Genomic DNA, 27,865 nt, shown 5'->3' with positions numbered 1-27,865 from the left:
TCAGATGTTGTTATTATTCCGCATCTGAAACACTAGAGATAACCTCTGAACGACTCGTTCGGGTCAACAAATGATCCTACAGACTTCATGTCCTTTTAAAAGCTCGGATAGGATATTATTATCACAAGATCGGACAAGTGCCACCACATTGAAAACTCGGACCATGACAAATTACAAAGGTCGGACTATGTGTTGTAGTACAAAAAGTCGGACAAACATGTGAAATCATCAAATAATTCGTACAAGCATCAGAGATTAAAACTCAGACATATAACAATCCAAAACTCTGACCTAAACCACGGACTAACAACATACGTGATTTTTCCAAGACAAATCACAGTATCATGGCAGTTACACTTCATCATTAATACGATCAAAAACCCTAATTACATTATATCAGTCTAGCATCAATCCAATTATCAAAACAATCATGTATTCTAAATTCACCAGGCAATCGATTAAATGACTATTCAATATCATTATCATCATAATCAGAATCCAATCAATGATCACAGAAAGTATCATATGAAGAACTAGGGTTTTCAAGTATTACAACATTCAAGAATTGATAATAATCAAGCAATCAATTAGGGTTTACAAGGATTACAATAATCAAATAACAATTACCTTGAATGATTCTAGAGAAAGAGAGGAATCAAGAGTGATGAATATCTTGTGCCAAGGATGATGGTGATGATGATTGCCAAGGGATTAGAGAATAATAGTACGTGCTTTGGTTTTTGGTGTGAGGTTTAGTGAAGGATTAGGGTTAATATGATTAGAGTTTCACTAATTTCTCTATACATCCCTAAGTATCATATTTTACTTAAGTACACCATCCTACAACAATTTCACAGTTTCACCACCAAGTATATATATTTGACAAGTCTTTCATAATTAACAAACAACCATGCACAATCACACAGTACGATTCATTGCATCAAAACGAATACAATTCCATAGCAACTAATGGTGCAAATAATTAACTACACAAACAGTTAACGTGCAATAAATGCGAAATAAGAGTCTTGGAAATTCGAGTTGTCACATTATCCCCAACTTGAAAGAAATTTCGTCCCGAAATTTAGCATGCGGTTACTGAGGAAGCTAGGTGAGTTGTATCGTTTACTGGTTTTCCTGGGGTGTCACATCATCCCCCCGTTGATTTGGAATTTCGTCCCGAAATTCCGCAGTAGTAGCTTCAGTCTCAGTAGTGGTTGCATTGGTTCCGAATAACTGGGGTACTTTTCTGTCATCTGATCTTCGCGTTTCCAGGTGTACTCTGGGCCACTTTTGGAGTTCCAACGAACTCGAACAAGAGGGATTCTCTTGTTTTTGAGGACCTTAACATCCCGGTCTGTGATTTCAACTGGCTCCTCGACGAACTGCAACCGCTCGTCGATAGTGAGTTCCTTAAAAGGGACTATGAGGGTCTCATCTGACAGGCACTTCTTCAGATTCGACATGTGAAATACATTATGAACTGCACCGAGTCCGACATACCGCAGATTTAGTTTGCCCCTTTTGCCAAAACGAACCACACCCTTCCAGGGTGAGACTTTAAGTAAAACCCGGTCCCCGACCTGAAATTCCAAAGGCTTCCTACGCTTGTCCGCGTAGGCTTTCTGACGGTCGCGTGCTGCCGCCATGCGTTGTCGTATCTGTGCAATCTTTTCCGTGGCGTCCACTATAATCTCTGGACCCGTGATCTGACTATCCCCCACCTCTGCCCAACAGAGAGGTGACCGGCATTTCCGTCCGTACAATGCCTCGAATGGAGCGGCTTGTATGCTGGTGTGATAACTGTTGTTATACGAAAACTCCACCAAAGGGAGATGCTTTTCCCAGCCGTTGCCGAAATCAATAACACATGCCCGAAGCATGTCTTCAAGAGTCTGGATCGTTCGCTCAGACTGCCCATCCGTCTGAGGATGATACGCTGTGCTCATGTCTAATCGTGAGCCAAAAGATTTGTGCATCGCTTGCCATAGCTCTGACGTGAATCGTGCATCCCGATCCGAAATGATGGAGGTGGGCACCCCGTGCCTCGAAACAACTTCTTTAAGATAAACGTCTGCGAGAGTGGAGAACTTATCCGTTTCCTTAATAGCCAGGAAGTGTGCAGACTTGGTGAGTCGATCCACGATCACCCATATAGTATCATTCCCACGCTGGGATCTGGGTAGGCCTGTAACAAAATCCATGGAAATTTCTTGCCATTTCCATTGTGGTATCTTGGGCTGCTGAAGTAGGCCCGCTGGTTTCTGATACTCCACTTTGACCTTTGCACATGTCAAACACTTGCCGACGTAAGTAGCGATGTGGGCTTTCATGCTAGGCCACCAGTATGTAGTTCTGATGTCGTGGTACATTTTATCCGACCGTGGATGTACCGAGTAGCGGGACTTGTGAGCTTCGTCCATTACCAGCTCGCGTAAACCGCCAAAAAGTCGGACCCAAATACGCCCCGTTACATAGTAGGCGCCGTCTTCCTTTTGTTCCATTCGTTGCCTTGAGCCGCGTAAGGCTTCAGCTTTGACGTTTTCAGGCTTTAATGCTTCCATCTGAGCAGTTCGTATCTGTGCAGGAAGACTGGACTGAATAGTGAGCTGCAAGGCTCGTACGCGTCTAGGTAGAGTGTCCTTTCGACTGAGAGCGTCAGCCACAACATTGGCTTTGCCTGGATGATACTTAATAGTGCATTCGTAATCGTTGAGTAACTCGACCCATCGTCGTTGACGCATGTTCAAATCCTTCTGCTTAAGAATATGCTCGAGACTCCTGTGATCGGTGTAAATTGTGCACTTGGTACCGTACAGGTAGTGTCGCCATATCTTAAGTGCAAAAACAACAGCTCCCAGCTCTAAATCGTGCGTTGTGTAGTTCCGTTCATGAACTTTGAGTTGACGAGAAGCGTAAGCAATAACCTTATCCCGCTGCATCAATACACAACCAAGTCCCTGTATCGACGCGTCACAATAGACCACAAAATCATCCGTGCCCTCTGGCAATGAGAGAATAGGTGCGCTGCAAAGCCTATCCTTTAGGTACTGGAAAGCGGTTTCCTGTGTATTACCCCAACGATAGGTAACACCTTTCTGTGTCAGCATTGTAAGCGGCTGTGCGATCTTAGAAAAGTCTTTAATGAATCGTCTGTAGTATCCTGCCAAACCCAAGAATTGGCGTATTTCCGTTGGTGTGCGAGGCGCTGGCCAATTCCTGATCGAATCTACCTTGGATGGATCGACATGAATCCCATCCCTGTTCACCAAATGGCCTAAGAAGTGGACTTCACGAAGCCAGAAGTCACATTTCGAAAACTTTGCGTACAGTTGCTCCTTTCGAAGAAGTTCCAAGATAAGTCGTAAGTGCTGCTCGTGTTCCTCCTGACTCTTAGAGTAGATCAGAATGTCGTTGATGAAAACGATGACGAACTTGTCTAGATAGGGTTTGCACACCCTGTTCATAAGATCCATAAAAACGGCGGGCGCGTTCGTAAGCCCAAATGGCATGACAAGGAACTCATAATGACCGTAGCGAGTTCTGAATGCTGTCTTGGAGACGTCCTCATCCCGGACTCTCAGTTGATGATACCCTGACCTCAAATCTATCTTGGAGTAGTAACTCGACCCTTGCAACTGGTCGAATAAGTCGTCAATACGAGGAAGAGGATAGCGGTTCTTCACTGTCACCTTGTTCAGTTCACGGTAATCAATGCACATCCTAAAAGTGCCATCCTTCTTTTTCACGAATAGTACTAGAGCTCCCCAAGGCGAAGAGCTTGGACGAATAAAGCCCTTATCCAAGAGCTCTTGTAGTTGCTTTGACAGTTCTTCCAGTTCAGTTGGAGCTAAACGATACGGTGCGCGAGCTATAGGTGCTGCTCCTGGAGCTAGTTCGACTTGAAACTCGACCTGACGATGAGGCGGTAGACCAGGTAAATCTTCTGGAAACACTTGAGGAAATTCGCGTACAACTGGAATATCCTCAATTCTTTTCTCTTTCGCAGCTGCATCAGTAACTAGTGCCAAGATAGCCGTATGACCCTTTCGTAAACATTTCTGAGCCTTCAAGAAAGAGATGATGCCAACCACAGCACCACTCTTGTCGCCTTGAACTTCGAGAGGTTCTTTACCCGAACGAGGAATACGAATGATCTTCTCCTTACATAGGATCTCTGCTTGCTGCTTGGATAACCAATCCATGCCGATGACGATGTCGAAACTACCCAGAACTATAGGAATGAGGTCGATGGAGAAAGTCTAACCAGCTAAGACAATGCTACAACCCTTAACTATCTGTGTGGCCTCTACACTTTTACCGTTTGCTAGCTCTACGACATGTTTGGTGTTTAGGGGTGTTGGTGTACGTTTTAACAATTTACTCATTTTCAAAGACATATAACTCGTATCCGCACCCGAATCAAACAAAACAGTAACATAAATATCGTCGAGAAGAAACTTACCCATAACGACGTTGGGATCATTTCTGGCATCACCCTGCCCCAACACAAATGCACGACCCCTTGCTTCATTGCCGTTGTTGTTCCCACCGTTGTTGTTGTTCCCATTGCCCTGGTTGTTGTTGTTATTGTTATTGCGATTCTGGTTCAACTGGGGACAATCACGCTTGAAATGACCTTCAGCCCCACACTGAAAACATCCCCTGTTACCCCGCTGATGCTGATGCTGCTGCTGATGCTGGAGCTGGTGGTGGGTGTTGCTGATTCTGATTTGCAGGTCGCGAACTCCTGCAGTCTTTAGCTTCATGCCCTAACTTGAGACATCTCTGACATTGTTCTTTACCACACCGCCCGCTGTGGTGTCTGTTGCACTTAATACACAGTGGGTGAATTCCCCGGTATCCACCCTGCCCCTGACTGCCTGATGTCTGCTGACTCGGATTCTGGTAGTCGTTTGTCTTACGTGGCTGTGCTTGAGACTGAACAGAAACTGATCCCCTGCTGGAATCCCCCTCCCATTTTCTCTTGTTGTCACTGGGAGTAGCATAAGTAGTAACAGCAGTAGTGGTAGCCCTGATGCGTTTTGGCAGCTTGTTCTGTTCCACTGCCTGATCCGTAATACGATGAGCAAGGCGCTGAATAGCCTGGATATTATCAAGATTAGCCGATGTCACATGGCTCTGGATTTCTGGCGCTAACCCCTTGAGATACAACTCAATGCGCTTGATTGGAGGGTCCACCATAGTTGGACACAACACGGCCAGCTCGTTCGACCGTTTAGTGTAAACTTCAATCTCTGACCCCGTCATTTTCAAATGATAGAACTCATCTTCCAGCTTGTGGATGTCTTCTCGAGTGCAGTATTCACGTTTAATCAGTTCCTTGAAGTCATTCCAAGGGGTGGCGTTAGCAGCTGCCAACCCTAGGATCTGTACATGCGCGTTCCACCAAGTCAACGCGATTCCTTCCAAAGTACCAGTGGCGTACTTGACCCTGCGAGCCTCAGGGCATTCACACATTTCAAATACTGACTCTAGCTTCTCAAACCAATGGAGGAGTCCCACTGCCCCCTCGGTGCCACTGAATGTGCCTGGACGACAGTCCATGAAGTTCTTGAAAGTGCAGACGGGCTGCTGAGCGTGTTTACCTATTGTGTACGAATAGGACAAGGTTAAACACAAGAGTTAATGTAGGATCTAAAGATTCCTAGTGTATGTTTAATCCGCAGGGGATACTACCTGCTTGAGCAGCTGCAAGTGCCGCAGCAACTTGTTCGTTAACGAAAGCCGTCAACTGGGCTTGTGTCATGTTAATACGTCCGGCCATGATCTTCATAGCAAATGTAGCATAAGTTAGAGAGGTTCGCGAATAGTGCGATAACAGAAGAGTGTAAGCACATAGGCGTTCTCAAGCAATAACAAGTAGTGAGCAATGTAATCTAAGCATACTACGAGCAAAGTTCTATGCAATTCTAGTAGTTAGGCAATAAACATAAACCTTATTACCTAGGATGTTAGTCTTGCACGTGGAGCGAAGCGTCGTTGTGGATCGTTGAGAGCACTGTTCTGGTTATAATCTGGTTTTAATAAAAACGTTTTTCCCATATTAAAACCAAGTTCTCTATAACCAATGGCTCTGATACCAATCTGTCACACCCCCAAAATCCACCTGCGGAGTACCACCGCTTGGGAGCGTGACTGACCAGGATCAAGCCACCAATCATATCGAACATGTAATTAATATCAAGTAAAATAAATGTAAACCAATCATTCAATACGATAGGTGTTCAAAACATAATCATAGTTTCAAAGTGTAGCGGAAGCATAAGTATGAAAACCCAATGTGTAACATAAGTTCAAATGTTTAAATGTTTTAACATGGCATCCACGACCCATGCTCCACAACGACCTGCTCCTCACTATGCAAGCTCCATGTATCTAACGACCTGCAAGGCATGTAATAGAGGATCAACAACTAGTTGAGCGAGTTCACAGTTTATAGTTCGGTATTTGTAATTGTATAGTAAGCCTAGTATTCGTTCATTAAGTCATGTATCGTAATAGTTCGTATCGCGGCCCTCTAGGCATGTATGCGAAGATTAAGGAAAGTTCTCAAGTATTCTAGACTAGGTATGTTTGTATCGCGGCCACCCGGCACCTGTGCGAAGTTTTAGTGTATAGTTCGCAGCCTTCCTAGGCATGTGTGCGAAGATTAGTCATATTATCGCAGCCAACCCTGGCATGTGTGCGAAGATCAGTCATATTATCGCAGCCAGTCCCGGCGTGTGTGCGAAGATCAGTTCTATAAGCATCACTAGCCTAGCAGCATCTTAACCAATCACCTTTCTCACCCGAGGATCATATCACGACGTTCCATTATCTAGAGAAGTACAAATAAATAAATCAATCCCATTCCCACCCTGGGAACCCCATGCCTTGGCTGTGTGAACTCACCTTGGTTTGCTCGGTATGCTTGGTTATGCACTCACAAGTAATCAGTCAAGTCCTATTGTATGCACGTATAATAATCAGTTTCGAATTCGCAATATTTCACATGTATTCTATGTCTCAAAGTGTGTTCAAGCAATCATCGGCATGCAACACATAACAGTTATATTTCACGTTCATCCAAATATGCATCATATGGTAGAGTGCTTGGTAAATTCTAACGTAGTTAATCAATAACACGCTTTACGGATCATCAAGCTAACAATAGTTGCATGCTTTACATATCTGACTAATATAACACAGTTAACACTTAACAGATTCAATCACGTAATAAATACATTCAGTTTCACTTTAACATCACACAAAGTCGGGCAGGCCTTGCCCTATCTAAAACTCGGACAGACAAGTGTGGGGGGGGGGGCTTCCCCTGTTTGAAAGTCGGATAAAAGGGTGGTGGGGGCTTTAAAGGTCGGACAAGGCTTCTAGTCACAAAGCTCGGACCCCTTTCAATGCTTAAATGTCGGACAAGGGGGAAAGGCCATAACTCGGACCACATGATCATTTAAAAGGTCGGACCTCACCTCCTCATATAAAACTCGGACCACTCAAGTGATTAAAGATCGGACCACCTTCATTCACAAAGAACTCGGACTAGATGCTTTACAAAAGTCGGACTAGTATGAATGTTTTAAAGGTCGGACACCCCCTCACATACAAGGAAACTCGGACTTCATGTCCTTTTAAAAGCTCGGATAGGATATTATTATCACAAGATCGGACAAGTGCCACCACATTGAAAACTCGGACCATGACAAATTACAAAGGTCGGACTATGTGTTGTAGTACAAAAAGTCGGACAAACATGTGAAATCATCAGATAATTCGGACAAGCATCAGAGATTAAAACTCAGACATATAACAATCCAAAACTCTGACCTAAACCACGGACTAACAACACACATGATTTTTCCAAGACAAATCACAGCATCATGGCAGTTACACTTCATCATTCATACGATCAAAAACCCTAATTACATTATATCAGTCTAGCATCAATCCAATTATCAAAACAATCATGTATTCTAAATTCACCAGGCAATCGATTAAATGACTATTCAATATCATTATCATCATAATCAGAATCCAATCAATGATCACAGAAAGTATCATATGAAGAACTAGGGTTTTCAAGTATTACAAGATTCAAGAATTGATAATAATCAAGCAATCAATTAGGGTTTACAAGGATTACAATAATCAAATAACAATTACCTTGAATGATTCTAGAGAAAGAGAGGAATCAAGAGTGATGAATATCTTGTGCCAAGGATGATGGTGATGATGATTGCCAAGGGATTAGAGAATAATAGTACGTGCTTTGGTTTTTGGTGTGAGGTTTAGTGAAGGATTAGGGTTAATATGATTAGAGTTTCACTAATTTCTCTATACATCCCTAAGTATCATATTTTACACAAGTACACCATCCCACAACAATTTCACAGTTTCACCACCAAGTATATATATTTGACAAGTCTTTCATAATTAACAAACAACCATGCACAATCACACAATACGATTCATTGCATCAAAACGAATACAATTCCATAGCAACTAATTGTGCAAATAATTAACTACACAAACAGTTAACGTGCAATAAATGCGAAATAAGAGTCTTTGGAAATTCGAGTTGTCACAGGTTATCAGTTTAAATCACCAAACATATAGCATAACAATCACAATACGATTTAACATATTACAAATGTGTACGGTTACAAAACAAACAAGTCGTGTAAACAAACAACTTAACAATAGACAATCAACTTAAACAATTAACGTGCAATTTATGCGAAGATGGAATCTTGAAAACTCGAGTTGTCACATTATCCCCAACTTGAAAGAAATTTTGTCCCGAAATTTAGCATGCGGTTACTGAGGAAGCTAGTTAAGTTGCGTGGTTTACTGGTTTTCCTGGGGTGTCACATTTCTTGAAAACTTTTATTCTTGACACTTTCAGCTACTTTTCTTCTCAACTCATCTTCATTCGCTTGACTGAAAAATTCAGCAAGTGTCGGAAAGCTAGAAGTATCAACACTAACATTCTCAGACTGATCTTCATCACTGCAGTCTTATACTTCAACTCTGTCATAGTTATCAGCATCTTCAACATACTTGTACTGATATTCTGGTTGCTGATTGATATCAAACTTGTTCAACTCTTCTTCAAAATTGAAGTTAAACTCATTATCTTCAATATGCGTCATCTTGATGATCTCAGCTCTTGTGTAAGTATGCAAAATTTCACCTTCTTCTACATCGTGTTCAAGACGTAGAATCAATCTTGTACTTTGATCAACATTTTCATCAACTTTCTCAGCATTATCATGCTCCCCCTTTCCACTTGCATTCTTAGGTTCTTCATTTGCATCATCATGAAGATATTCATCAATCTTCTCTTCATTTGATGCTTCGGTCACTTTGATACCCGAAGTACCTTGATCATCATCATCATTACCGTCATCATCATCATCACTATGAACAGAATAAACTTCGTCTACGTCATCTTTTAGATTATCATCTTCATCTTCTTCATGATCTTCATCATCATTGTCACCAGGTACTGAAGATATCGGACAAGGCTCTAGAATAGACGATTCAGGAACATTTGACGGAACGATTGCTCTTTCAGTAACTTCAACACCTACAACTTGAACATCTTTACCTTTGTTTTTCATTCCAGCTTCAATTTCAGCTTTACATTTTGCTCTAACTTCTTCAAGTAAGATTTCTTCAAATCTTTGTTCAATAGACTTTCCGATCAAATTTTCAATCACTTTCTTTAACATATATTCATCATGTTCCTTCTTAGCGTTCTGGGCTTCTAATTCTTTGTTTTTCAACTTGAAATATTCATTCTGCTCATCTCTTCGAGCTTTTTCTTCTTCCAAAACAACAATCCAAACTTTCAGAATATCTATATCAACTTGATCAGCTTCAACTTTCTTCAACAAAGATGAATTTTCAGCTTCAACAGATTTAACACGCTTTTCCAACTTCTTTTTCTCACTAGACACTTCATCCACCTTCTTTTGCAGCTTTTCCACAAGATCGTCATTCACGAAACTAAAATCATCAAGCTGTTCAAGACCTATATTCTCTGGAATAGGTGGAAATTTTGTAAAACCAGACAATTCAGGAGTTGAATGAACTTGTGGTTGTTGTGGGATTGGTGGTGTTTGTTGAATGAGTGGTGAAGTTATTTGAGGTTGTTCATGAATTGGTGATAAATAGGATGTTGTTGAGGTGATTCTGGTGGTTGTTGTGGTGGTGGTGATGGTGGTTTATTTTGTGGTGGTGGTGATGGTGGTTGATTTTGTGGTGGTGATGATGGTGGTTTGGATTGTGGTTCTGTTGATGGATTTGTTTTCAGCTTGAATTTCAATCTTCTCACTGCTGGATTTGCGACACGTTTTCTTGAAGTAGACTTCTTTCTACCTCCTGAGGATGGTGGTGATACAACCTGAACATTTTCTAGAGGAACATACGTTTCATCATCGTCGTCCGTACTCCTCTTCCTTTTCTTTTGAATCTCTCTATCTCTTGGATCAAAATTTTCTTTAATCCATTGATCAACTTCAGCATCAACATCGTCATCTGAACCAGATAAATTCTTTTCTGCATCATCAATAACTTTCTGACTAGCAGATTTCCCAGATTCTAACGTATCATCAATAGATTTCAACAATTGTTCAGTTTCAGGAGATATACGTTCATGATCTTTTTCAACGTTCGTTTCTGTTTCATCTTCTTCTGGCTCATCAACCAGCATTGTTTCAACAGTTTTCTTCTTACGTTTCTTTTGCGGTTGAGAGGATGAACCTTCTTCAGGTTGAACTTTCGGCGTTCTCTTTCCACCTCTTTTCTTCTTTTCTTTTTCTTCCTTTGTAAACCACTCATTTCGAGTTTCAACGAACTCTTCTAACTTCGTCAATTCATCGATTACACTCTTTTCTTTCATTTCTTCACCATTCCTCCATTTTAAATGATTTATCGGATCTGGATATTCATGTTTATCACTTTCGATGAATCCGAAATATTCTGTCTTCTTTTTCGATTCTGGCCAATTTGTTGTGTACTTGGATAATCTGATCAACGACTCGTTATGCATGTGATGCAACACCATCAGATCATTTTCTTCATCTTTTACCAGATTCGGATAAGCATGATCAAGCATCATTTGCATAAATCTCGGATACACCCAACTTTTACTACCCGAACTAATGTTATCTTTCATATAGTGGAAAATGATTCTCGAAAAATTGTACTTCTTGTTCAACACCATTGCTGACACCATACACATCTGGTAATCTTTCATTACATCGTAACCACCTTTCCTGTGACTAAGCGCATGAATAACTGAATGAATAAAGAACTTGTATGGCTTCGTAAAACATGCTTTCAAATAATTTGCTTTGTTCAATGGACCGCTATACCCCATTCTTAGCATACAACCCTTGACCATTCTCTCTGGAAATCCTGTTGGCGAATTCTCATCATCCGGAAACTCTAACACTTCTCGAACAAGCTGTTCAGTGAAAATAATATCTTTATCTTCACCATCAATGCTAACTAGTGAATTAATCACATCATTCACATCGTCATACTTAGCATTCTTCCAGAAATGAGAAACATGCGATTTGAAAACTTTATGTTGATTCTTCAACGCCTTTTGAATCGGTAAACGTTCCATGAATTCCAAAATATCTTTAAACACGACCATCTTTGGTAAGGTTTCATCATACACACAGCAGATGTTGTGCGATGGATCAAACTGAACATTCGATGCCTGAAATATACACAAAAATAACAAGTTAAACATTTTGCACAAATTTCAAGAAATCATCTTTCACACGAACTGGTTTCATGCGAGTTGACCATTTCGTGCGGTCTGATGAAATTCAAATGGTTTTGACTTTTCATACGAACTTATGTTCAAACGAAGTGGTGTTCAAGCGAACTGATAAATCTCAAACGATGTGGCCAATTTCAAGCGATGTGAATCCCAAACGAATTGGCCATCTCGTGCGATCTGGAATCATCAAACGATCTGCTATCTCGTACGAACTGAGTCATCACTTCATTTGAAACACACATTATGAATAGTCATTTTGCATATGATTAAAACATGTTTTGATGATGAAATTGAAACCCTAGATTTGTTCTACATCAGATTCCGAGTACATAGATGTGATTTTTATTCAATTTAGTCCACAATATCACCCTAGATCTAAGATTAAAAGTTTTGTTCTTCCGTTTTCATACGAGTTCGAAAGATCTGGTTCAATTAAGCAATAATCTCTACATTTCCCATGTTATAAGTTGTGCAAACCAACTTATAAGATGATTTCAAACAACAAGATCACAAGATTACGGCTTGAAATCGATGAAATCACTCAGAACTCTCAAATCTCCTTGAAGGTGTCTGTGGTGCGAAATGATGACAGAAAATGATTTCACGCAGACTGGACTGCCCTTTATATAGAGTAGCCAGTTCGTGCGAGATGAATATTGACGCGGTGTGACATGTTCACGCGGTCTGGCCCAGCTCGCACGAGATGGAAGTTTTGGAACATTTTGGCCATGTTAAAACTGACTGGCTACTTCGTGCGAGTTGGCCACCTCGTGTGAACCAACTAATTTTTTCAATTTTTTGAGTTTTTTAACTTTTTCACTATTTACCAACATACTCAGTTAACCAAGTCCAAGTTAAAGACCCTGGTCAACTGTTTAGCCTGCCAAGTCAAAGTTAATGACCTTGGCTGACCAAATTATGATCTCACTTACATTTTTAAAACATTTGAAGTTCAAATTAATGAACTTTTATACATTTTGAGCAATTACCAACTCTTTTCTCAAACTTTTTCTTATCCAACCCACATGATCCAACTTGTATAGCATTGTTGGACTTTGATCATCAGATCTCCAACGTCTGTTGTCGAAAATAAGATGAAAAGACAAATCTTTTTGGGTTTAAGAAAGCAGGAAACTGTACAAACAAATATAGAAACATCTTTTTGTGAGTTTGCGTAAGAGGATCATATCAATTTTTAAGACGTATCACCAACACCGTTGATCTTAATTAATCATTAAATTTTAAACAAATTCACATTTGATTGTCAGTATTGTTGTCCACTTAAACCTCTACACAAGTTTCAATCGATTCGAGATATGGATTAGTGTTTTAAGACTTAGCTTATTCGCGTGTCCCACTTCAGAATATACTCATGTATCAAAATTCCCTAGATTCAGTCTTACAGGTGAGTATACCAATCTGATATCTGTATTCGGGTTAGTGTGAGACCTTGAGAGCTCAGGTATGAACTACCGTTCAATCAAAGAGATGAAGGCTCGACTTTAGGTGTGTTCCCTTTAGGGAATCTTTTCTTCAACTGCACTTGATTTATATCTTTAGATATTTTATCAATTTTTATGCAGAGGACAAGCTTTAAAAGCGCGTTAAAGTATTATACGAGGTCTAGGCCATTGCTTCCGCAATATCAGAAGACCAGGTATAATACCCCAGATATCAAACAGTATAAAGACCTAGTATCTCAGAATCAGGCAATCTCTCAAACAAGATTTCGGGGGTTACCCATATATCCGAGAGATGTTCCCCATGAGATAAGCAAGTATTGATATTTAGGTTTATATCTCGAATTCAATCTACTATTCGTGTGAAGTCTACTGACACATCATCAGTGAGACTTGTTTAAAATCATTTTGACTTTCCAAATCTTCAGCATGTTGTGATAGTCCACTGATGTACTATCATTTCCTTTTTTTCACAACAAAACTCATTTTTTATTTTTCAATGTTTTTGCATTTTTGAAATTTTATCATGTTTTTGTATTTTCTATAAACTTTCTCCCCCTAAAATCAAAAACATATTTTTGTGTTTTTGGTTTTATCAAAAGCATTAAAGAAACTGTACAGAAAAACATGACAACTAGACGCATATCACTTCTGATCGCCGTCCTCCTCGGCTTCACACTCTACCACCCTCCCAGAAAACAAATTCTTTAACCCGTTCAATTTTAAGAGATAATTAAATCTTGTTTTATCAAAGGGTTTTGTGTAAAAATCAGCTCTCTGATCATCGGTGTGTATATGATCAATTCGAATCAATTTTTTCTCGTAGCAATAACGAATAAAATGATGTCGAATCTCAATATGTTTTGTTTTAGAGTGTTGCACCAGATTTTTAGTGATATTTATTGCTGCCTCATTGTCCACGAAAATTGGCGTGTCTAAGAACTGCAAACCATAGTCCCTCATTTGCTGTTGGATCCAGAGGATCTGAGAGCAACAGCTAGAAGCGGAAACGTATTCCGCCTCACAAGTCGAAAGAGCGACTGTGGTTTGTTTCTTACACTACCAGGTGATTAGCCGAGTTCCGAAGAACTGACAACCAGCAGTTGTGGACTTTGCATTTAACTTACAACACCCGAAGTCAGAGTTAGCATAACCAGTTAGAGAAAAGTCACCGAATCGAGGATACCACAAGCCGGTGCTTGGGCAACCTTTGAGATACCGTAAGATTCTCTTCACTATCACCATGTGTGATTGTCTCGGACTTGACTGGTACCGGGCGCAGAGGCAAGTTGGATACATGATGTCCGGTCGTGATGCTGTCAGATACATTAGCGATCCTATGATTGACCGAGATTGTGTTTCATCCACTTTGTCACCACTTTCATCCGGACAAATACCATGATTCATAGCTAGGGGATTGATGTGGGAGATGATTCGGACATAATGAATTTGTCCAACACATCATTCACATATTTGGTTTGGTGTATGAAGATTCCATCAGGCAGTTGCTCAACCTGAAGTCCTGTTACGACCGGTTTGACTCCGAAACGATTGCGTAATCGAACGTGTGACGTGCGGAATCCGTACACGAACGCGAGCTAACACACGAGACGTAATATAAACGTGATTCTATTAAAGAATCTGAAAGTGTACAGCACCTGAATCACGTACAATGAACTTTCTCTCTCTAGCTTTCTCTCTCTAGCTTCCTCTCTCTAAGTTGTGAAAATGACAAGAGTTCCAAAAGTCCTAAACTAGAAGCCCTAGAGTTCTATTTATAGGCCAAGGGATTAATGAGGAATCTCATTAATTACAATTATGCCACCTTGCCTTTTTTACTAACTATCACTAAAATATAACAATGTAACTCTCGTTTTCTTCGGTTTTCTGCTACGGACTAGATTGACGGAGGCGATAGACAGATAACGCACTAACAAGTCCTAGGAAGAACTTCATCTCCCCCATTGAACTCATTTCAAACTTCTTTTTCATAACCTTCTTAAATTCTTTGCACAACTCATCGTTCGTTGAACCAAAGATTATATCATCCACGTAAATCTGCATGATGAGTAGATGTCCTGCAACCTCTTTAGTGAACAAAGTACTATCGACAGTCCCTCTGGTGAACCCGTTGGTCAGCAGATGCTGGGAAAGCATCTCATACCAGGCTCTCGGGGCCTGGTGTAATCCGTATAACGCCTTGTCGAGTAGATACACCTTGTCTTTGTGTACAGGATCGGTAAAACCCGGTGGTTGACCGACATACACTTCTTCTTTGATCTTTCCGTAGAGGAATGCATATTTAACATCCAGTTGGTAGACCTTGAATCCCTTCCATGAAGCGAATGCCAAGAAGATTCTGATTGCCTCAAGTCGAGCAACGGGAGCATACACTTTAGTAAAGTCAATCCCTTCTTTCTAACTAAATCCTTGGAGTACCAAACATGCTTTGTTCCTTACTATAACCCCTCTATCATCTCGTTTACATTTGAAGACCCACTTGGTCTTGATCAACTTCTGATCTTCCGGGAGATCAACCAACCTCCACACTCCAAGCTTGTCAAATTATAGTAGCTCTTCTTGCATTGCATTTACCCAACTCTCTTCGGTTAATGCTTCTTTATAAGTTTTCGGCTCTACCTGCGAGATAAAACATTTTAATGAGAACTCTTCTTGTAAAGGTGCTACAGAGGAGTAAAAACATGTAAGCCCTTTGTTTATTTGTTCGCGGGTTTTGACATCGCTTTGAAGGTCACCAATGATTTGTTCTGACGGATGGTAAGATAATGTTCTTGGCATGACTGTATCCGGTACGCTCACTTCCGATTGCAAATCTGTTATATCCTGATCACCCGTGTGATCATCAGCATTTGAAGTCGCAATATTTGGTTCCTCGTCATAAATCGGATCAGTTTCCGATTTTGAGTCGTCAGATTGATCAAATATTGGAGCTGTTTCTTCTGGGGGTACATGTGCAGTTCCACTAGGACCAGCCTCATGATCATTTGAACCCATGGTGGGCGAGGAAACTACCAGCGCTCTCGGTACATGTTCTTGTGAAAGAGACTACTGTTGTTGGTATAAGAATGCCAATTCCTCCTCACTCGGCTCTGTTGGTAGATGGAATGACTCCCAAAGACTTTCGTAATCAAATAGCAACCTATTTCCAGGAAGTTGACTCGGAGCAGTAAACTGTTGACAGTCAACGTGCTAAACTTGTATGATCTTCCCCAAACTCAGAACAAAAACTCTCTTCAACAGACTAGCATATCCTACAAAAAGACCTTCATTAGCTTTTGCACCAAAAAGACTAAGAATTTCAGATTTGGTTTGTAAAGATGTAGCAATTCAAAACAAGTTTTCTTGTGCTTCTTCACTGTAAGAACGCGATTGAGCGTATAACATGCTATTGCGAATCTGCTAGCATGGTGCGAGCCGTTTCGATCAACGTACGGTTTTTTCTTTCTGCGACACCGTTTTGTTGAGGAGTATACAGTGAGCTGAATTCATGAAGAATACCCTGATCGTTGCAAAATTCGAGCATACGGTTGTTCTTGAATTCTGTGCCATTATCACTTTGAATTCGTCTGATCGGCAGTTTGTAAAGATTTTCCATCTTCTTGAATAGCTTCATCAAAGAATCAAACGTTTCGTCCTTTCTCTCTAGAAACAACACCCAGGAGAATATTGTAAAGTCGTCACTAACAACTAAACAGTATAGATCTCCACTTATGCTTTTCACATTTACCAGTCCGAAAAGATCCATATGGAGTCTTTCGAGCGGTAATCTGATGGAGTTCAAAAGCTTTTTCGGATGCGATTTCTTCGTCTGCTTTTTTTTCTTGCATTCAATACAGTCATCGTTCAGATGGAAGCTTTTCAAATTTACGCCTTCAACAAGATAATTATGAACTAAAAGGTTCATCTTTCTCACATGAATATGCCCCATTTTACGATGCCACATGATGGATTCTTTCTCGGTTGCCTTTGTCTTACTCACAAAGCATTGAGCCTTTTTCTTTGTCATTGTTGCAATGCTCATGTCTAGCACATAGAGATCGTTTCACGAGGAGCGCGCATCAACACCATTTCTTCTTGTATTTTAACTCCTGGTTTAAGAATTAGACATTCATCTTTTGTGAAATGAACAGTAAACGACTTATAACAAATCTGCGAGATGCTCAACAGATTGTTTTCTAACTCAGCAATGTAGTTCACTTTATCAAAAGATATGACTCAGTTAGTAAGTATTCCTTCACCAACAATTCTTCCACCTTGAGTTCCAGCAAACCAGACATAACCTCCATTGATTGACTTGACGTCATAAAGCAGTGCTAACATCCCTGTCATGTGCCGCGAGGCTCCGCTATCCATTATCCACTTAGAAATGATAGACCGTGGAAGCCTTTGCACACATCAAAAGATCATTTACTTAAACAATGATGCCGAATAGTTTTCAACATTTGGTACACTACCAAAGACAATATCATGAGCTACTTTGTCAAGTTTTGGAATGTTAAAAACAACGTTTGAAACATCAGGTTTTGGTTTTGATTTTAGAGTTCCTTCCTTGATAGGTGGGAATTCTTCAATCAACTTGTCTAACTCAAATTCAAGTTCTTCAACAGTGTTTGCAAAAAATTTTGGTTCAGATTTTAAAACCTCTTCCATTTTCTTTTCTTCAGAAGAACGTTTAGATTTCTCCACCCATGATTGACTTTGGGAAGTCTTTGTTTTCAAATAAACCTTTGAAGTCTTTTGTGATTTTGAAGATTCACCAATTTCAAAAGTTGATTTTGGTTTGTCTTCTGACTTCAATGATTCACCGTGTTTCAGAATACGCACGGGGGATACCATAGGTGATTTTCCCTTAACATCTTTGAAACTTTTGGTTTTGGTTTATCGAAAACTGGTTTTATTATCTTTTTGACACATTGTTTTGCCATGTGACCGATTTCATTGCATCGATAACAGATTCTTTTGTCATATTCAACAAAAGTGGATCCGTTGGTCTCATCTCTTATCTTTTTGGCCGCAATAAAATCGTCGATTGCTTTCTTACTAAAGATATAATCTTTTTTGACTTCTGTGTTATTACCAGCGACAAACACTTCGCTCAATTTTTCTTTTGACTTAACTTCCTTTTTACCCATGTTCTTCTCGAAACCAACACCTTTCTTTTTGAAATTATTACCATGTCTCTTGTTACCATTGTTACCCACCTGATCATTTTTCTTTCCCGGGTTGTTTGTCGGTTGTTGTCTAACAAAAGATTTTTTCGGTTTTGAAAGAAACGAATTGTTGTTAACTTCTGAGATGTCAATTTCCACAAGTTTGAAAACATTTTTAACATTTTCCAGATTCGCATTCTGAATCAGGTACTCAAAATCAGTATATAGTTTGTCAGTTCCGGTCATTGTGTAAACCACAATGATCGAATCGTAATCCAAAACTTTATCTGATTTTGGGAAAAATTTATCAAGAAAGTTTCCGTCATCTTCAGAATCTGAACTGGAATTCTCAAAATGAGTTTTGACCGTTTCGAAATCAGTGTTATCACTCTCTTCACCCAACACTTGGTCTACAACTGTTTTATCCAGTTGTGACTCGTTGTCGGTGTCAGACGGAGAGAATGTAACATCTATGCTTTCCGGTAACTCTTTCTCTACTGTTCTCAGTTTGAGATTCAATGCTTCCTCCACCCCATCTGGATGTTTCTGAGTGTAATGATTCCACATTGGGGGTGGAACATTGTTGAAAGCTTGTTGAGGAACAATCTGATCAATCACATATGAAGATGAAAGATAAATTATCAACTTTTTGTCGACTCTTTCTGTCTCAATACGCATCAGTTCAAGTTCCTTCTTTAAAGATGCGATTTTGTCCAAATGAATGTTAATCGACATTTTCTTATCCATGACCGTAGCTTTGAGCAGATTAACAATTTTATCATTTTCTATACTCTCAGTTTGAATCCCTTTAATTGATCGTGACAGAGTGTCGTAAGCTTCTTTAACATCATTGAAATCAATTTTTAATTTGTCGTTAAACTTTTTCAACTCTTGAAACTGTTTGTCTTTTTCAAGACAATCCATGCAGGGTTTCAAATAGTTTTTGCATGGCTTTTCAAGAATTGGATCAACTTTTTCAAATACATTTTCTTGTTTGTCAGTTTTACTTTCCGATTTACCAATCTCTCCGGACTCAGACTCAGAGTTCTCTCCGGATACGGACTTCACATTTTCTGATTTGCCATCGGACTCGGACTTTGATTTGCCATCGGACTCAGACTTTTCATTTGACTCCTTTTCAACTGACACTGACTCTTGAGTTGCATCTTTAGTCTCATTGTTATCAGAAGGTGTTTTTGTTTGGTCTACCTCTTGTAGCTTGACCATGAGAGCTTTGTCAGCAATTTCTTTCAAAGTCTCTTCATTCATTCCTTTGAAACATCAATGATCTCTTGAACCGGAGTTTTTTCAGCTTCGTATTATGGGCAACAACCTGTAGTCGGTTCACCAAAGAAACCTGCAAAAGAATCAAACACATTAGAAGGCATTATAGATTTAAATGCATTAGTAATAACCTCCTGTTCAAACTGATAATAACAAACCGCTGCTGCTGCCTCTTCAAGTTCTGCATAACTTTCTTCAGTCATCACTTCACTGACTTCACTGATTTCCGGTTCCGGCTCTTCAACAATTTCAGCCATCATTGTAAGACCACTTCCTGGAATGTACTTATCCCAACTAAAGCCTTCTGGAAGCTTTTCGTCATCTTGATTCACAAAAAGAGCTTTTTCTTTGGATGGACTGTCCTCGATTTGAGGTCTTGGATTGAATGGTTGTTGACTGTTTTTATGATAGATGGCTAGTCGGTAGTAATCATCGGTGAATGGATTCTGATGGTTGTTAACTTCTCTGTTCGGACATTCACGTTTGAAGTGCCCCTTTTCTTTACACTTGAAGTAAGTCACCTTTGATTTATCGAATCCAAGTTTAGGATCAGGACCTGCGAGACTACTTCTTCTGGTAATTTCATGAACCTTTGAGCTCTTCTCACAATGCTCGCCATACCCCATTTTATGTCAATGAGTTCCATTTCCTCAGGATCAATTTGATCGTAATCTTCTTTTGTCATGTCTGGGTTACCAATACGTCCGGCTACTAAACTCTCGTAAGACTCAAGTACAGAAGCTAGAAGTGAAATATGCCGCTTTGCTGCTGTCTCGGTAAAATCTTGACCGTTTTTTATGTTAACAGCGATATTGCACAGTATCCCTTGACTATAACTCTGATTGTTCGGACCTGAAGAACTTTGAGAAGAAACATGTTCTTGAAAATTCTGAACCTTAGGATTCGGTTCATAATTTGGAAATGGTGAACTGTTGTTGTTAGACGTGCTTTGAGGTACTCCCGATGAAGAATCTGCACTTAATGTCGTTTGAATCTTTGGACTCAGAGTAGATGTGGCAGATGAGCTTCCTTTGTAATACAGCTGAACATCTTGCTGTACGTTTGCAGATTTCATTTTACTCATCTTCCGCATTTCAAGCTCTTGAGCTTCAATTCTCTCAATAAACGTACTCAAATTGAAACCAATGTATTCCAATTTGTTCTTCAAAACCATTAAGAACGTACCCCACACTTCTTGAGGTAATGCTTCAGCCAACTTATCAACCAACTCTTCGTCTGTTTTGTCTATACTTAAACGTTTCATCTCCACTACCAAGTGACAGTACCTCTCAATCAACTCTTTTGTTGATTCTCCACTGATAGTAGTAAAAATGTTGAATTCCTTTTTCAGTAATGCCTTTTTGCTTTTGATCATTGTAGCACTTCCAAGAAATTTCATTTTAAGAGAGTTCCAAATAGATTGTGCGTCATTCTGATGCTGTAGCAGTACCAAAATATCTTCTTTAATTGCCTGTTGCAATATACTAACCATCTTCTTCTCGGCTTTAAAACTTTCTGCTTCAGCTGGAGTTAACGAGTTAAGTGTTTTCGGAATACCAGCATCATTCACAGGAACTACATATTTTGTTTCAACTTTCAGCCAACATTCAAGATGATTAGCTTGAACCCACGTGCGAAATCTATCCTGCCACCCCGAATAATCTTCAATGTTGAGCAATTTCGGTGGTTTTTGCATGGTTCCGAGTTCGTTCTCCAAATTCATATTCCGGGCTATACTCGTTGGAGATTGAACAGGCATACCTCCTCCGAAGAATGCATTGTAAAACTCTTGGTTGTCCATTTTATACTTTGAAAAATGTTTCGAAAAATTGTTAAGTTTTGAAAAATCAGACTTTCAAACAACCTGACTTCCACACGATCTGGATTTTCACACGACCTGAACTGTACTGAACGGTTTTCAAATGAACTGAAGATTTCAAATGACCTGAAATGTTCACTTCGTGCGAGATTACACAATTGGTTTCTAAAAAAAATTTCAGTTCGTGCGAGGTGGTCACACCTTTTGAAAATTTCAAACGATCTGGTCCAACTCGTGCGAGCTGGACAAGATTTTCACATGATCTGACAAAATCTCAAACGACCTGGTCCATTTCGCATGATCTGAGCATCATTTTCACACGAAGTGACATTTTTGACAGTTTTTTATCAGGTTTAGTGTGATTTATGGTCTGTAACTTTGGAGGATTGTTTAAAATGGTATTTTACACATAATATCCAAAATTCAGTTCATTTTGTTCGTGAATTCGTCCGAAAATCCAAGAAAGAGTAGAAGTATAGAGTTCTAAACCATTCAAAACACTGATATCAACTGATTTGACTCATCCTGAGCTCTGATACCACTTGTAGGATCGAGATTCGATCAATACGAGTCAATCTGAGTTGCTAGAAAGGCGGAAACAGACTAGTAACCATGAATCAGTGTTAGAATAGGAGTAGAAGAGTAGAAATACACTTTAAACATGTTTTCCATTGATATTAGATGTTTTTACACAGAGAGAAACCGGCAGCACTTCGTGACAGATTTCACCAGAATGTTTTCAATGAAAAACCCAACATGCCTATTTATAGGCTGCTAAGTTCGCACGAGGACAACAATCCACTTCGCACGAACTGGTCATCTCCAGTTCATGCGACCTGACATCAAAACCTCAGTTCGTGCAAACTGGCTATAAAACACATAAACATTACATTTTGACCCCAAATACATACTACTGACACGACCTAGACTGATGACGTAGGCGATAGACATTATGCAGCGATAGGTATACTCACCTGTAAGACTGAATCTAGGGAATTTTGATACGGGAGTATATTCTGAGGTGGAACACGCGAATAAGTTAAGTCCTTAAAACATTAATCTCGTATCTCGATTCAGTTGAACTTTGTGTAAAAATTTAAGAGGATCAGTATACTGACAATCTAAGTGAATCGTTTAGAACTTAAAGTGTTTAAAGCTCAACGGTGCTAGTGATTTGTCATAAACCGATATGATCCTCTAACACGAACTCAAACAAAAATATTGTCTGTAAATATGTTTGTAAATATTTCTTTGCTGCTTTACGTTTCAGAAAATTACAAAAAGAGTTTGATTTCTGCTTTATTTTTGAGAACTGATGCCTGAAAGCTGAGTTTCAAAATCTAAGTATGCTGATCGTGTTTCTGAAAATAAAACAAGTTCATTAATTTGAAACTTGTAGTTTTAAATTCAAAAATCAAAAACAGTTTGTGAAATCTCCAAGGTCATTAATTTGGACTTGGATGATTAACTGTGTGGGATTTGGATTCTTAAATTGTTAAAAATCTGTTATAAAAAGCTAGGTTTCGATTTTGGATTCTGAATACTGCCAAATCTTTAAAAGCAATTTGATAGAGGGCGAAAGTCAAGTTAATCCTAGATATATTCATATTATTGTATTTAGAACCAGGTTCTTGATTTAAAAGCTTTAAGAGCCAGGTCATGATTCCTGGACAACCGAAAATGCTTTCACTGTCGAAATGTTTTAGCTTATGCTGAGAGAGCCAGGTTTTTCAATCATGGATGATCAAAATGTTTTTACTTACAAATGTTTGAGATTTGTAGATGTTGTACCAGACTACGATCCCGATAGCCGAGTCTAAGGGGGAGTCTGAAGACGAGCTCAACGCAAGGGGGAGCTTGTATCCGGAAAGCCAGGTGTCGATCCCAAAAGCACGGAAGCTTGACGAAAGGGGGAGCCTGAAGAGTAGAACGAAAGGGGGAGTTGAAGCTGAAGACAGATTTACGGGGATTCTGTGTTACACCCCCAAAATCCACCTGCGGAGTATCACCGCTTGGGAGCGTGACTGACCAGGATCAAGCCACCAATCATATCGAACATGTAATTAATACCAAATATAATAAATGTAAACCAATCATTCAATACGATAGGTGATCAAAACATAATCATAGTTTTTAAGTAGCGGAAGCATAATCATGAAACCCAAAGTATGTAATAAGTTTAAGTATTATAAAGTTTAGCAAGACATCCACGATCCATGCTCCACAACGACCTGCTCCTCCCTGTGCAAGCTCCTTATGAACCTAATGTCCTGCAAGGCATGCAGCAGAGAGTCAACAACTAGTTGAGCGAGTTCACAGTTAACAGTTCAGTAATAGTACAGTGTGAGTAGTAGTATGTTCGTTCGTTATGTCATGTATCGTATTAGTTTCCATCGCGGCCTCCCAGGCAGGTATGCGAAGATATTAGGGGATATTCATCCCAAGTGTTCTAGACTAGGTTTATCTGTATCGCGGCCTCCCAGGCAGGTGTGCGAAGATTAGTAAATTTCAGTTCGCGACCTTCCAAAGGCAGGTGTGCGAAGTCAGTCATAATATCGCGGCCAACCCTTGGCAGGTGTGCGAGGATCAGTTCAATAAGTGTTACTAGTCTAGCCGTATTCTTATCGTTAGGTTCTATCAACTGAGTATGCACAATAAAGTAATCCAATCCCATTCCCACCCTGGGAACCCCATGCCTTGGCTGTGTGAACTCACCTTGGTTTGCTCGGTATGTTATTGCTTCTAGGGTTTATTAATCTCTAAGTCCGTTACACACGACCTAGGATATGTTGCACATGATACGATGTAAGTGTTTGCATCAAATTAGGGTTTGCAAATCATTGACATTCAAGCAGCTGTGTTTTGTGTGCTTATTGTGTTCAGGATGATAGCACATAGACCGATTCATACATGTAAGATCATACAGTTGCATTCAGTATCTTACGGTTATATACAGAATCATACATCACGTAAACAGTTATTCGTATTCACATAATTCATGCGTCGCGTCTTTGATCACACAGTTTAATCTAACGTGAATATTAACCTGGTTGCCAACGTTAACATACTTAGTACATTTAGCAGCTTCAATAAACTTAACAGACTTTAACGGTGTTAGTGGCTAGCGAAGGACATACATATCTTATCAGGTCCAATCATCAATTAACATACAATTCATGGCTTCACAAAATAGACAGGGCCTTGCCCTCTGTAAAACTCGGACAAGTGTGTGTGGGGGGGGGGGGGCTTCCCCTGTTTAAAAGTTGGACTATGCTTATCATCTTTAGAAGTTGGACTATGTATATTAATATTATGAAAATCGGACTAATTATAATAGCATTAAAATGTCAGACTATGCTCTCAAGTCCAAAAGTCGGGCCTAGCACTAATTTAATTAAAGTCGGACAAGCACCCCTTATACTCAAACTCGGACCATGTTTGATTAACACATCAGGTTATGTTTATAATAAAACTCGGACCTAGGTTTCTCCTTTCAAAACTCGGACAGGAGACACCTTGCCAAAACTCGGACCATGGAAACAATATGAAGGTCGGACCATGGGAAACATGGGTTGAAGCTCGGACCACAAGCAAACTCGGACATAGGTGTTGGGTTTTAAAACTCGGATAAGGGAATGGGTGTTAAAAGTCGGTCATGGGGAATGGGGGTTTAAACTCGGACTACATATGAGAGGGTTAAACTCGGACCTAACTACAAGACACAAGGTCGGACCAATCCACCCTTAACAAACTCGGACAAGGGAGAGGGGTAAGAAAATCAGACTTCACATTTAGCAAAGAAACTCGGACCATAAGTTCATGATAAACTCGGACCATAGTGCATTGTTCAAACTCGGATATAATCAAATAAACAAACTCAGACTGAGTTACCCTTCTTAAACTCGGGCATAAGTTAACACATTCATCAAGCTTGGACCAGTTATCTTTGTTATAAACTCGGGTAACATTACATATTCAAAACTCTGACAAACAAATGTTTATATTCAATTGCGATCGTAGCAGTTACATTCTTCATTTCATACGAACAGAAAACCCTAATTATACACTCTCACAATGCAGTAACAATTCAATCATCGACATTATAAACACATCGTACATTCTAAAACATCAGGCAATTGATTGCACATCATACAACTAATCATCATCATCGATAAATCCAGAATCAAATCAAAATCACAGCCTATCACATGAAGAACTAGGGTTTGCAAGAATTACAAGAATCAAGAGTTGATATCAATCAAATAATCAACAAACAATCATTACAATTACCTTGTGTAGATCCTAGAGAAAGAGAGGAATCAAACTTGTGATGTCTTGCCAATGATTTGGTGATGATTGCCAGAGAATTGTGAACTACGTGCTTGAATTTTGTGTGTGTGTGGTTTAGTGAAGGATTAGGGTTAAGTATAATTAAGTTTTCACTAATTACTCAATACACCCTGAATAATAACATTTTACACAATCATACCATCTTACAAGCATTTCACAGTTTCACCACCAAGTCACATAATTGACAAGTCTATCACAATTAATCAAACAACCATGCACAATCACACAATACGATTTATTGCAACAAAACGTATACCATTCCATAGCAATCAATTGTACAAATAATTAACCACACGAACAATGAACGTGCAATAAATGCGAAATAGAAATCTTGGAAATTCGAGTTGTCACATTATCCCCAACTTAAAAGAAATTTCGTCCCGAAATTTGGTACGCACTCACTGAGGAAGCTAGGTAAGCTGTATTGTTCACTGGTTTTCCTGGGGTGTCACATTCTGTTCAAGAAAAAGGGAGTCTGTGTTGCTGAAGATGTGATAAAGCTTCACGAAGACTTAGAGAGAGAGAGAGAGAGACAAGATGCTACGAGATTGACTGAGGCAATATCCAAGGGGGAGTCTGTTAGTGCAGTAATGTCTATCGCCTTCGTCAATTAAGTTCGTAGCAAGTTTTAGTGGAAAACTTGATTATATTGTAATATTAGATAGAAAAGGGCAAGGTGGCATTTTGGTAATTAATGAGAACTCTCATTAATTCCATGGCCTATAAATAGGAACCTTGTGCCTTTAGATTAAAACTTTTGGCCATTTGCTACTTTGGAGATTGGAGCCTAGAGAGAGAAAGTAGAGAGAGAAAGTAGCAAGGTGATTCACGTGACTTTGTACGTTTTCATATCATCAATTGAATCACGGATTTAGTACGTTCTAGTGTTCGATCCACACACGTGTACGGATTCCGCACGTCACACGTGTCGATACGCAATCGTTACGGAGTCGAAAACCGATCCTACATCGTTTCCGTCTTGAGTCACCATTTCCCTCTTGCTTGGGATATTTCGCCCAACAGGCATCCTTACTGTGTCCTTCTTTTCCACATCTGTCGCACTTAGGTCTCAGACATCGACCTTCATTGTGAAACTTGCATTCATTACATCTCGGCTTAGTCCCCAAATAAACCTTACCACCGGCCTTGTTAGTGGCTCCATAAGCTTTCATGCCACAAGGCGGGTTCACTTCCCTTCTTTTGTTTGCATTAGAGTTGTCATATCTGACTTGGGTGCCTATCTTCAGGTTCGATAACTTTCTTTTGTTATTGCCCGAAGACACCACGTGAGTCGCCTTCTTGTTTGCCTCGGATTCCGAAAACTTCGCCATTCGAAGAGCTTCTTCAGTAAGCATAACACTCAAATCGATAGCCTTCGTGATGGTTGGAGGCTTTGCGGCAGTAACCATGCTTAGTATTTGAGGCGCAAGTCCCCAAATGAACCGCTCGATTCTTTGAATTCCGGCTTGACAAGATAGGGGATGACCCTTGATAAATCATGGAAGCGCTGGATATACTCGGTTATTCTCGGACCATCCATCTTTAAGTTCCAGAATTCCGTTTCCAATTTCTGAATCTCTGCTCGAGAACAATACTTTTTGCGCATTAACTCCTTCAGTTCATCCCACGTTAATGCATATGCAGCAGCTTCACCCAATGTCTGCACCTGGAGGTTCCTCCACGAGAGCGCTCCGTCAAGAAACAGCCCAGAAATGTATGTAACTCTTTGTTCTAGAGCACATTTGCTCATTCTCAATACGGAGTCCGTTTTCTCCACCCAGTGGATGAAGGCGACAGCACCCAGTGCCATCGAAATTTAGGGGCTTGCAGTCCAAGAATTGTTTATAGGTACAGCCGATTGGGTTATTCCCAGAGGTACCACCGCTATGCTCGGAGCGGAGGGCCTCGTGCTGAGCGATGGCTAGTGAGATGCGCGCTTGTAGTTCGGCTTCTGTCCTTGGTA

The sequence above is a fragment of the Helianthus annuus genome, chromosome 10 (genome assembly GCF_002127325.2).
Source record: "Helianthus annuus cultivar XRQ/B chromosome 10, HanXRQr2.0-SUNRISE, whole genome shotgun sequence".
In the NCBI taxonomy this organism is placed as follows: domain Eukaryota; kingdom Viridiplantae; phylum Streptophyta; class Magnoliopsida; order Asterales; family Asteraceae; genus Helianthus; species Helianthus annuus.
This window is presented reverse-complemented; position numbering follows the sequence as displayed.